At 42.1% G+C, this 10,603-nt stretch overlaps 1 long non-coding RNA gene across 1 annotated transcript; it reads right to left on the bottom strand.

Annotated features, from left to right (window-relative positions):
• Positions 1-6,108: 6,108 nt before the first annotated feature.
• LOC146975319 (uncharacterized) lies at positions 6,109-9,377 on the bottom strand. The gene is made up of 4 exons (XR_015037340.1): positions 9,254-9,377; positions 8,285-8,416; positions 7,982-8,087; positions 6,109-6,306 (listed from the first exon to the last, which is right to left on the bottom strand). It is a non-coding gene; the product is annotated as an uncharacterized LOC146975319 (long non-coding RNA).
• Between the last annotated feature and the right edge of the window lie 1,226 nt (positions 9,378-10,603).

Raw genomic sequence — 10,603 nt, 5'->3', positions numbered from 1 at the left:
CACAGACAAGATCTTTTTGCCAAGAATAGTTGGTCATTCCAGTCCAGAGACAGAAAACCACTTTATTCTTGGGGTGAGCCACCATAACTTTCAAGATTTTATTTTATTGTTTGACTTTAATGGAATTGCGTAGGTAAATATTTCAGTGTTACATTTTTGGCCAAAATGCATTTGTTCATCAACCTACTTTAAATGATGCTGAAACACCAAAAGCTACAACCTATACCGTGACCTACATAGTTGAGCTAAAACTTTGTTTTGCGTTTTGATATGTAGTGATGACACATTGTTAACTATCTGAGCAAATAAGATATTCATGTGTGTCTTTCTTTATTATGTTATTGTATTATCTCTTAATGTGTTTATTATTTTGGGATTTTAACTTAACTCTACTCTATTTGTCCGAGATATGAAAGAAAGAGAATACGAGATGAAGATAAGGCCCCTGCTACCTGCCCCACAAGCGAGCCTGAAGCAGATACTGTAGATTCTTCTGAAGGTATGCACAAGTCATAGCCTACTATTAAGTGTGTGTTTGTGTTGGTTGGTTGGTTGGTTGGTTGGTTGGTTGGTTGGTTGGTGGTCAGGTGAGTAGAGTGACAGAGAAACAGACAGATAGTCTGTGTGTTGTGTGTGTGTCTGTGTATGAAAGCTGATGTGTTGCACATAAGTTAATTTATCTCCTTTTTGTGTTGTAGATGAATGTAAGTTTGTGTCCAGAAAAGAAATGCACCAACTCAACCTGCAGTACAACCAGCTCTGTCATGATTATGAAGCTCTGAAAAGAGAACTGTATGCCACACAGGAAGAAAATAAACATCTGAAGGAGCAACTGAAGCAGTCTAAGTTTGGGTTTGATTCCATAAAAGACACAAATGCTAAAATAATTTTTTTTACTGGTTTACAGTCATTACAAATGGTTATGTGGCTGCTGGATATTGTAAAAAGAAGCACACTTGTGCTTAAGGGTGGGTTAAGTTGGGAGAACCACCTCCTTTTCGTTCTAATGAAAGTAAGACTTAGACTCACCAACAGAGACCTTGCCTACAGATTTGGGCTTCCATTCTCAACTGTATCAAAAATACTAAGAGACTGGATACCCATGTTGTCCTCAATAGTGAAACCTTTGATAATGTGGCTGTTGTGTGTGTGTGTTTTAAACCCAAATTTAGGAATTGTCGTTGTATTAGACTGTACTGAGATCTTTATAGAAAGAACATACAATCTTAAAGCAAGGGCTGAAAGTCAGGGTCTTTGCAGCGGCAGACAAGTTCTGGGAGGAGGTGGTCCATGAAGAAAGATTCAGCCTTGGGAAGAGTTTCTTGTAGAAAGGGCTCATCTCTCCGTAGCCAGCAAATGATGCTGCTTGTCTTCGTCCACACCATTTGTAACTGGATCTGTGAGTAATATGGGTGGGTGGGTCGCAGGTCATAGTTTCCATCAAGGCAAAAGGATGCATCAGTCTCTGACCCCTCTAGTCCCTCCCTGTACTTGTATGGACACTTTGGGCTCTATTTTCCTGGCGCAACTCAGGGGGGCGCAGCGAGGCGAACCCTGGCGAGGCCAGCACAGTGGTAATTTCCTCCAGTGCAACAACGTGCGCAGTGGATTTGGTAAATTGGTAGACTGCTGTGCGCCGAGATGGGTGTGGCCGCGCAGCAGGGGGACAGTGACAATTTCATGCCAAAAGGCATGTGCGCCGAAAGCTCGCCAGCTCCAACCTGGTCTACTCTTGGCGCAAGGCGAAGCGCAGCCAGCGCAGTGGTAATTTGACTGCCCAGCGCGCAGTGCGCACACGTCACCAAGACCTCACAGGCAGGTTTCCACAGTTCCAGGCACATTTAAATGCAATTAATAATCACAATAACCACTATTTATTGTAACTATCTGAATCAGCACTTACACGTATATCTATATCGATTGTCCCGTCACACTGATGACAGATCAAAGGCTGTCGGCATGCTTAATGGAAACTCAGCCTGACTGAATTAACACTGAATTATTGATTTATTAGCGGGCGAGTGGCCACATCGTCACGCGACCATAACAAATAAAACTGAAAACAAATAAACTATCATCTCTCACAGCAAACCACAATCAGCCTCAGCATCAGATAGTGAGCAGATATTCACATTTCCCATCTCAGGTAAATTCTAAAGAAAAATGAAAAAGAGAGACGCTCCGTGATGCCTCCTTTACTCACAGCTGTTTGTTTATGTTGTGATCTGTGCACACAGGTTTAAATATAGGTTACTAAATATGAGTGTCTTTATTAATGGAAAAGGGGTGTGTGTGTTTGTGTGTGTTTTTTTTTTTTTTTTACTGGGCAACAGCTCTCATTATGTCAGAGCAAACCTGCATAATATCAGTAACCTCCTCCTCCCTCCCAGACTACTTTTGCATAGTCAGCCCGTGAGGTCTGTTGGCGTGACCATATATTCGGACACTGCGACAACATCAGTTTCCTCCTGCCTCCCTCTTCCACGGTGAAATCAAACTTGCGCTTCGCCCGCGGCGGATTTAAGGGCGAGGAGAGGAGCTCATTTGATTGGTGAAGATCTGACTCGGCTGTGTCAAACCCACTCCACGCCTTTCTCTCCGCCCTCTATGCCACTTGCGCCGGTAGGAGGGAAGGAGGCGGGATGTGCCCCGCTGCGCCTCACCGTGCAATGAAGGAAAATTGCAAACTGCTCCTGGACACACCCCGTTGGCGAGGCGAAGGCGAAGCGCAGGGCAGATCCGCCCCGCCTGCACCTACGAAAATAGAGCCCGAAGACTCTAGTTTCCTAGACCGAGCGCAGCGCAGCTTCGCCACGCCAACGAGGCGTGTCCAGGTGCATTTTGCAAGATTGGTGGACAGCGCAGTCCGCTGCTGGCCAGCGCAGGTACTCCCCTTGTCCCTCCTACCGGCGCAAACGACAAAGGGGGAGGAGACAGGAGGAGGAGAGAAAGGCGTTAAGTGGGATCAACACAGCCGATTCGGATCTTCACCAATTAAAATGAGCTCCTCTCCTCACCTTTAACTGCGCCGCGGGCGATGCGCACTGCAAGTCCGAGCTCAGAGTGGCCGAATAATGAGTTTACTAATATCCTTAATCAGGTTTGATCTGATACACTGAGAACCGCTGCCCAGTGTAAAAAACAACTAATAACTAATAAAGAAACTCACATTTATTCAAACCCTGTGTAAGAAAGATGAGAGGTGTAGGCTACACTAATCACAACATAAACAAACACCATGCGTAACAGGGATGGAATCAGCGTAAAGGATGCTCTCTCTCTCTCTCTCTCTGTGTGTGTCTGTCCGTCTCTCTTTTTTTTCTGTGATGAGAGATGCTGAGTATAGGCTATATAGTACTAGGGATGGGCGATACCACACTTTTAGGATTCGATACGATACTGATACTTTTTCTTGCATTTTCATCGATACCGATACCATTCATTTCTTATTGGCAATTTTTGTCAGTCAAAATATTATTACTATTGTTATTACACTGTTAGAAATTACCAGCATTTCACAATAATTAACAGTATTATTTTACAGTAACTTATTGTAATTAAGTTTTCCTGTAATATCCCAATGAATACCTGTAAAAACTACAGTATCCTTGGATTTTACAGCTTTTAACTCTTATTTTACAGTAAAATCTTGCAATCTAAAACCTGCTGTTATATCACAACAAGGTCTGTAATATCACAGCAACACAGTAAAAAAAAAAAAGGATTTCACAGCATGAAACATTATTATTACAGTAAAATATTGTATTGAAGCCCGGGAAAGTCACATGCCATAACCCAGCTGTATTAAACTGAAGGCGCCGCCGTGTCCCACTTCTCTTCCGGTCGGGCTGAATGGAGAAGGTGAGCAGGATGCATGTTTGCAGCACTCTACACCCATGTTGTTTTAATATGATAATGATATTTATTTTCAAAGGAACGTTTATCGCATGACAGTTAATTAAGCAATATATCACGACAGGCCGTGGTATATGCTCATTATACCACGGCTAAGGGGCGTTGTTCGGCCCGACGCGAAGCGGTTACCAATAAAGGCAATATGAAAGAGGGATACGCAATCAATTTCATGTAGTTTTATTCAACCAGAAATACATATTATCCAATAAAATAGCCTCACTGTGAAAAAAATAGTCCCACCTCTCCAGACGTTAGCTCCTAGTTAGCTCTGCATCTCGTCTTTTCCTCTGCTTTTTTTCAGATGAAAGTCACTCCTCAATCCCCTCTATCATTGTTAACCCTCCCCGGAGGTGAAAGTTCACCTTAAACATGTGGATTCAACTACTTTAGTCCGTTTTTTAACATCGTAAAAACATCAGCTGTCTTGGGCTACGGACTGCAACAGTCCGTTGTCATGGATACATGACAACAACTTCCATTCATACCAGTCATACGTGCCTGACGCGGAGTGATAGCTTACGCTGTGATAAGGCTTTAGAATAGTAGCCGTGGTATTCACCTTATGTAGCCCCGCCCACTTTGCCACTTCCGGTTTGGCAGCGATTGTGTTACGACTTCCAGTCAAATGCGGAAGTAAAAACTGATGTAAACAATCGACTGAATTTGCAGTAGGCTATATTGCGGGACAATTACAATACAGACAATCAAATCAACATGGACAACACTTGAGGGGTGTACTTCGAAGCGAGTTTAGTGGGTTATATTTTATAATTATATATTTTTTATTGAGTCTAAAGCCAGGCTTTCCTGTACTCTCTCTTTCAACCCAGCTAGATCGCCATGGAAACTTATGGTAACAGATGTTTAGCTCATATATTCAGAGTTTAATCCTAAAATCGGCTATAAAAGCGCCGCTGTTTCACAATTTAACTCATTTACAGCGTGACTTTTACTTTGAAATCCAAGTGGAGCTGGCAGAACCAGTACGGAGGGAGAGATCGCGCTGATCCGCTGCTGTTTACCAACTGTTGAGCTGAGCGTCAGGAGCTCATTTATAGGCTATTATATTACTTGGATATAAGCTGCAGCATGGACGTCGGAACTATTTACTGAGAGAGGGGGGGGGTTGTTGTGAGGGTCGACTGTCACCTGGAGCAAACTGACAACTATATGATCAGAAACTCGTTCAACTCTGGACTGTCTGTGAAGACTGACGGGAAGCTGGCCTCATCCTCTGCTTCAGAGAGAGCCTTGCACTATCGGACCTGGGTCTCTGCTCCGTGTCCAGAGCCTGGTCGGGTCGGGACACGCTGTTCACGCTGTGAACCTGCTCGCTAATGTGTAAAAGAAATAAACGGAGGGATTTAGAAATAAAACCCTCCCTCAAATACTGTAACTTAAATGTGGCCATGAATAAACTTGTTTCGCCTACAGCAGTATTGCCCAAATGCAAATATTGAATACATCTCTATTTTCACAGTTAAAAATGTCTTTGTCACCTAAACTACCCCCCGCCCCCTCCAAAAAAAAAGAAAAGAAAAGAGAAACACTGTAGCATATTTTCATACGCACACCCAGCCTGAATTGCGATCAGTAAAATATATAAAATACAACACAATTTAAACATGAAAGTTGTTCCTCTAGTTTATTTTGTTTTTGGATAAAGCTTCATAATTAAAAGTAGCGCAATGCCCTGCTGAAAAATCCAGTAGAATACCATTAGAAAAAACCATTAGGAACCATTAGGTTCCTAATGGTCTAATGGGAATTGGAACCTCCATTAGGAACCATTAGGAAAACCATTAGGAACCATTAGGATATAAAACCATTAGGAACCATTAGGATATAAAACCATTAGGAAATAAACCATTAGGAACCATTAGGATATAAAACCATTAGAAACCTACTGGTCCCATTAGAAAGCTACTGGTTCCATTAGGAGCGAAAACCATTAGAAAACTGGTCCCATTAGGATCTAAAACTATTAGAACAATGTTGAGAAACCTACTCCTGCAACAGAAATTATAGCAGCGTCCTAACACTGGGCACCAGAGACATGTCTATACATATGTGTAATTGTGTATGTATTCGGATATTTTCCCCTCCGAATTGGGAACAGGACATATGGGGCGTGACAACTCGTTGCAGTTTGTGATTTTAATTACATCTTTTCAGAACATGAACCATCAAACCATCATGAAGCAAGTAAAAACCTTAAAACATATTGAACATAAACAGACAAACATGGGAGAGAGACAGGGACACGGGAAGTGGGGTGTAGACAGCAGGACCCCCACTAAAAAAACCACCCAGCATCCCTGGAGGGAGATGAAGTCAAGGGTCTGCAGGGATAGCAGTTTACTCCAAGTGCTGAGAGTCTTTTGGTTTTCCCTGGAGAGGAAAAGAAAGACAAAAATATTCATATTTTAGTCAAAGTCTGACTTTCAAGAAAAAGGAATTTCAAGAACATTTCAAGACTTAAAGGGGGAGTTTTTGCTCCAGTACAAAGCGAGGGACTGCAGGTCCAAATCTTGTTGAATATAATTCAAGCTGCAAAACTGAGTTATGTTGTATTTTTATGTGCCATGACAAATAAACATTCTAGTCTCAGGGGTGCAAACTCATCAGGGGTAAAAAAGGTGAGAAGATACCGACCCCCAAACAAAACAAAACAACTTTAAAGGTGAATTTACAGTCAATTTTAGCATGAGACTAGGGTCCAGATTTACTCAGGTTAGCATAGCTTTTGCTCCTGTTAAACCTGCACAAGCTGTCTCTCTGTGTTTGGTTTTGAAACATGTGAAGGGGGAAACATTTATTTATTGATGTAAATGTGTTTTCTGTACGTAGGCTATGCTCCGAGGTAGCGCTGCTCTTTCTGTCCAATAACACACATGAAGCTTAAAAATGCCATAGGTTGGGGCGGAGTTTAGCTCAGTTGGTAGAGCACCCGCCCCATGTGTTGAGGCTATAGTCCTCGCTGCAGGCGGCCCCAGTTCGAGTCCCGCGTCGGACGGCCCTATCCTGCATGTCATTCCCCCCATCTCTGCCTCCCATTTCCTGTCACACTCTCAACTGTCCTATCAAATAAAGGCATGAAAAGCCAAAAAAAAATATACTTTAAAAAAAAAAAAAATGCCATAGGTTACATAAAACATATTAAGCGGCAATATGTATTTAAAAGATGTTCAAGCAAACAGTTCGGTTCACGGTTTTGTGGTCATGGTTTTCAGTTCGGTTTCTTATACTTTGGTCGTTGGGAAAATCAATCGTGTCTTGTATATTCAGGTTAAAACTGAAAGAATGAGGCAGTCTGACATCTGATCCATCATTGTGACAGTCTGAGGTTAAAAGTAGGTGAGATTCTGGCTGCAAGAGAGGAGACATCGATAGTTCCAACATGTTTTAATTTATTGGGCAAAGAAAGTTATCTAACAAATGCTAAGAACAATTAGATATTCACTGAAATATATAACCTATATTTATTAATTGTGGTTCTTACAAAAATTATATCTTATAAAATATAAAAGCTAAAAGGTCTCTTAAAGCTCTGCCCCTTTAATTAGTGCATACTAAATAATTTAACTTTAGCCTACTACTTTTACAACCACATTATTTACCAGCAACATGAAGTGAAACAGAGACAGAGGTGTCCTGCCACAGTCAGTCAACCTCCTCCTCCTCCTCCTCTTCCTCCTGCTGCTGCACAGGTCACGCTGCAGCCTAATAAATGCTAAACGCGCTAATCGCTAATTGGTCGCGATTCTTCTTCTTGTTTACCCATAGCAGCCATGCTACAGGGCAGATTCATTCTTAGCACAGGCATGTTTTGATGTAGCACGTGCAACATATAAGTCGCGTTAGTTTGTATGAAAAGTGAAGCTTCAGGTGTGTATTGCTGGACAGAAGAGCAGCGCTGCCACCACTTGTTTTCATCCAGATAAGGTGCACGCGCCTTAAAGAGACAGGGGCATTGCCTCGCCTCGCCGCGATTTTCGCCGAAAGACAAGTTTGCACCCCTGTAGTCTGCATCCCAACTATCACTTTAAGATACGTTTTCACTTACCATAGTTGGTGTCCTTAGTGTCTGGGTGCATCTTCCAGTACTGGCTATGCTGGACCTTCACGTAAGCCTCAATGGAGAATGGGTCCTCGCCACGAACGCTTGATGCCTTATGAGAGTTTTGAGAGAGAGGGGGGGCGGGGGGGGGGTTAGAAATACACATCTGACTTGTCTGATGTGCACCACTGACTTTGGACATGTTTCTCTGGCTGGTTCTTGCAGGTTCTAACTTTTGAATTTAAAGCTTCCTTAAAAACATATAAACATAACTCAGGAAAGCTCTGAAAGCATCATACACACGCTCACCTTGATGTGACTGGCTCCTTGAGATTGTTGATGAATTAACTGAATTTGATCTGCTTTTTTCAATGATCCTTTAAATGGGCACCATGGTGTCTGCGAGGCCTCACTCAACTGTTACACCATCCACATCATTATCTGAAAAAAGTAAACAGAGGGAAATGAAATAGCTGCACACTTGACAAGGAAAGCAGTCAAGATAAACTCAGATAATTTAACTTAACTAGGGAGATATTTCTAGCTTGTCCCTAACCCAAATCATGTCTTAGCTGTGATAAATAAAATTCAATAACATTCAGTGTTTCCTCCATCATATAGATCAACAGTTTGAGAAGCTATAGCCCATGTCAAAAATAATAACACAGTTCAACATTGGACATCTAACTGTTAGACTAACCTCCAGCTGATACAGAGCACACGCTGATCAGCCGTTGCAGCGCAGGTGTGTTTTATAACAGCAAAAAAAATAATAAAAATAAAAAAGTCGATGTTTTTACCTCAACGGTTAAGGAGCGTTGGTTATCGGTCATAAAAAAAAATGCAGCTAAGTTAACTACTTCACTCTCTCTCACACACACACACACACACACACACACACACACACACACACACACACACACACAGTCCACAAAGCTGTCTCGCGCGCTGCTGCTATAACCGTTAGATAACGGACTTTTTTTTTTTAATAGAGCCCTTAACGTTAGCCCATTTTACATTAACGTTAGCTGACCATGGCTAGACTTTTAGCACGAATTGACAAACTGAGAGCAGGAAAAACTTTAAAAAGGCGAGCTACATACACTGCCTCACTGTCTAACAAAGTTATATTGGGTAACGTTAGTATGAGCAACGTTAGCGAGCGAGCTACAGGCCCGTTTTGTGTTGCCAGGCATGCTAATGTTAATGCTAATGCTAACGCTAACGTTTTGTCAACGGACATGACACTCCGTTTAAATTTAAGCTTAGTACCGGTACCTCTGAATCTCTGGGCTTCCTCTCCGGTCACCACGCCTGTATCACGCATCCTTTTTCATAGTTCTTCCATCAAAAGGACAGGGAGCCGTTGCTCTGGTTCCTTCTCCTCCAGCCGTTGTCGAAGTGCGAAAATCCACGGAGATCGTTAGGTTTTCAACTGCCTAATCCAAGAGCCAATCACAGTGACGCTGCATGTTCGATGCACCAATCAAAAGTCGAGCTGGTAAAAGTCCCCCAGCAACAGGCTAGCAACAGGCAGAGAGCAACCCCCCTCCCTCTCCTCTCTCTCCCCTTCCTCCCCCCCACTCTCCCCTATAAATTCACATTTATCTGCGTTTTGCCTGTCAGGTCGCAGATAGTTTAATTTACTCGTATTTGACCACGTGTGTGTTGATTTAAATTTTCGTATAGTCAGTATTGAATCAAAAATACAAAATTGACTGGATAATTGTATCAACTTTGCTTCATATTTGCTCAGAAAAATATTTTATATCTAAGTTAAAATCTAACTTGAATAAATAAAGATAGCTGTAAACCTTCAGATTTAAGAGTAAAATAAATCAATAATTAAATTTTATTGTATTGTGTGTATGTCAATAAAAGACCTGCATTTCAAAGAAGTTTGGAGTATGCTGTTTCACACCGGGGACGTAATGAATAAACAACACAAAATTGCGAAATAGTTAGCACCTCCATTAGGTTGTGTTCTTTTCCCTCCTCTTGGATGGATAAGTCATGACATCTGTGTTCCTCCATCACAGAGACCACTACACCCTGTAGTGACCACTAGACCACTGTAACCATTAGACTGGTATAGAAACACCTGTAGGAACCACTAGACTCCTGTTGGAAACCATTAGACTCCCGTAGGAACCATTAGACTCCTGTTGGAAACCATTAGACTCCGTAGGAACCACTAGTAGGGACCAGTAGGACATAATAGAATCCCATTAGAAAAACAAACCGAACCATTAGGAAAATATAAGTAACCATTACAAACCATTACAAACCATCAGGAACCATTAGAAACCCATAGAATATTCCTAATGGTTTCTCAGATTTTTTTCAGCTGGGTGTCCAGCTGTCAGAAATTAAAAGCAGCCTCTTATGTGCATTAACAGTGTTGCTTCGGGCTGTGATAGCTTTTTTTTTTTTTTTTTTAATTCGCTCCTACTCTCTCCAAACAAGCTGCTCATCTTGGCTGAAATCAGCGGGGACACAGGGATTTATTTAATTATTTTTAACCAGACTCTAGAGTAGATGGAGGTGGGTGCAGGTCGTACAGAGCTCCACACACACTGGGACAGAAGATGAGGTCGATGCTCAACTGCTATAAAAACTCACACGTTT

This window comes from Trachurus japonicus, chromosome 13, assembly GCF_045865225.1.
Source record: "Trachurus japonicus isolate A0001 chromosome 13, Traja_1.0".
Classification (NCBI taxonomy): Eukaryota; Metazoa; Chordata; class Actinopteri; order Carangiformes; family Carangidae; genus Trachurus; species Trachurus japonicus.
The sequence above is the reverse complement of the archived record's forward strand: the minus strand, read 5'-3'. Positions and strand labels throughout refer to the sequence as shown.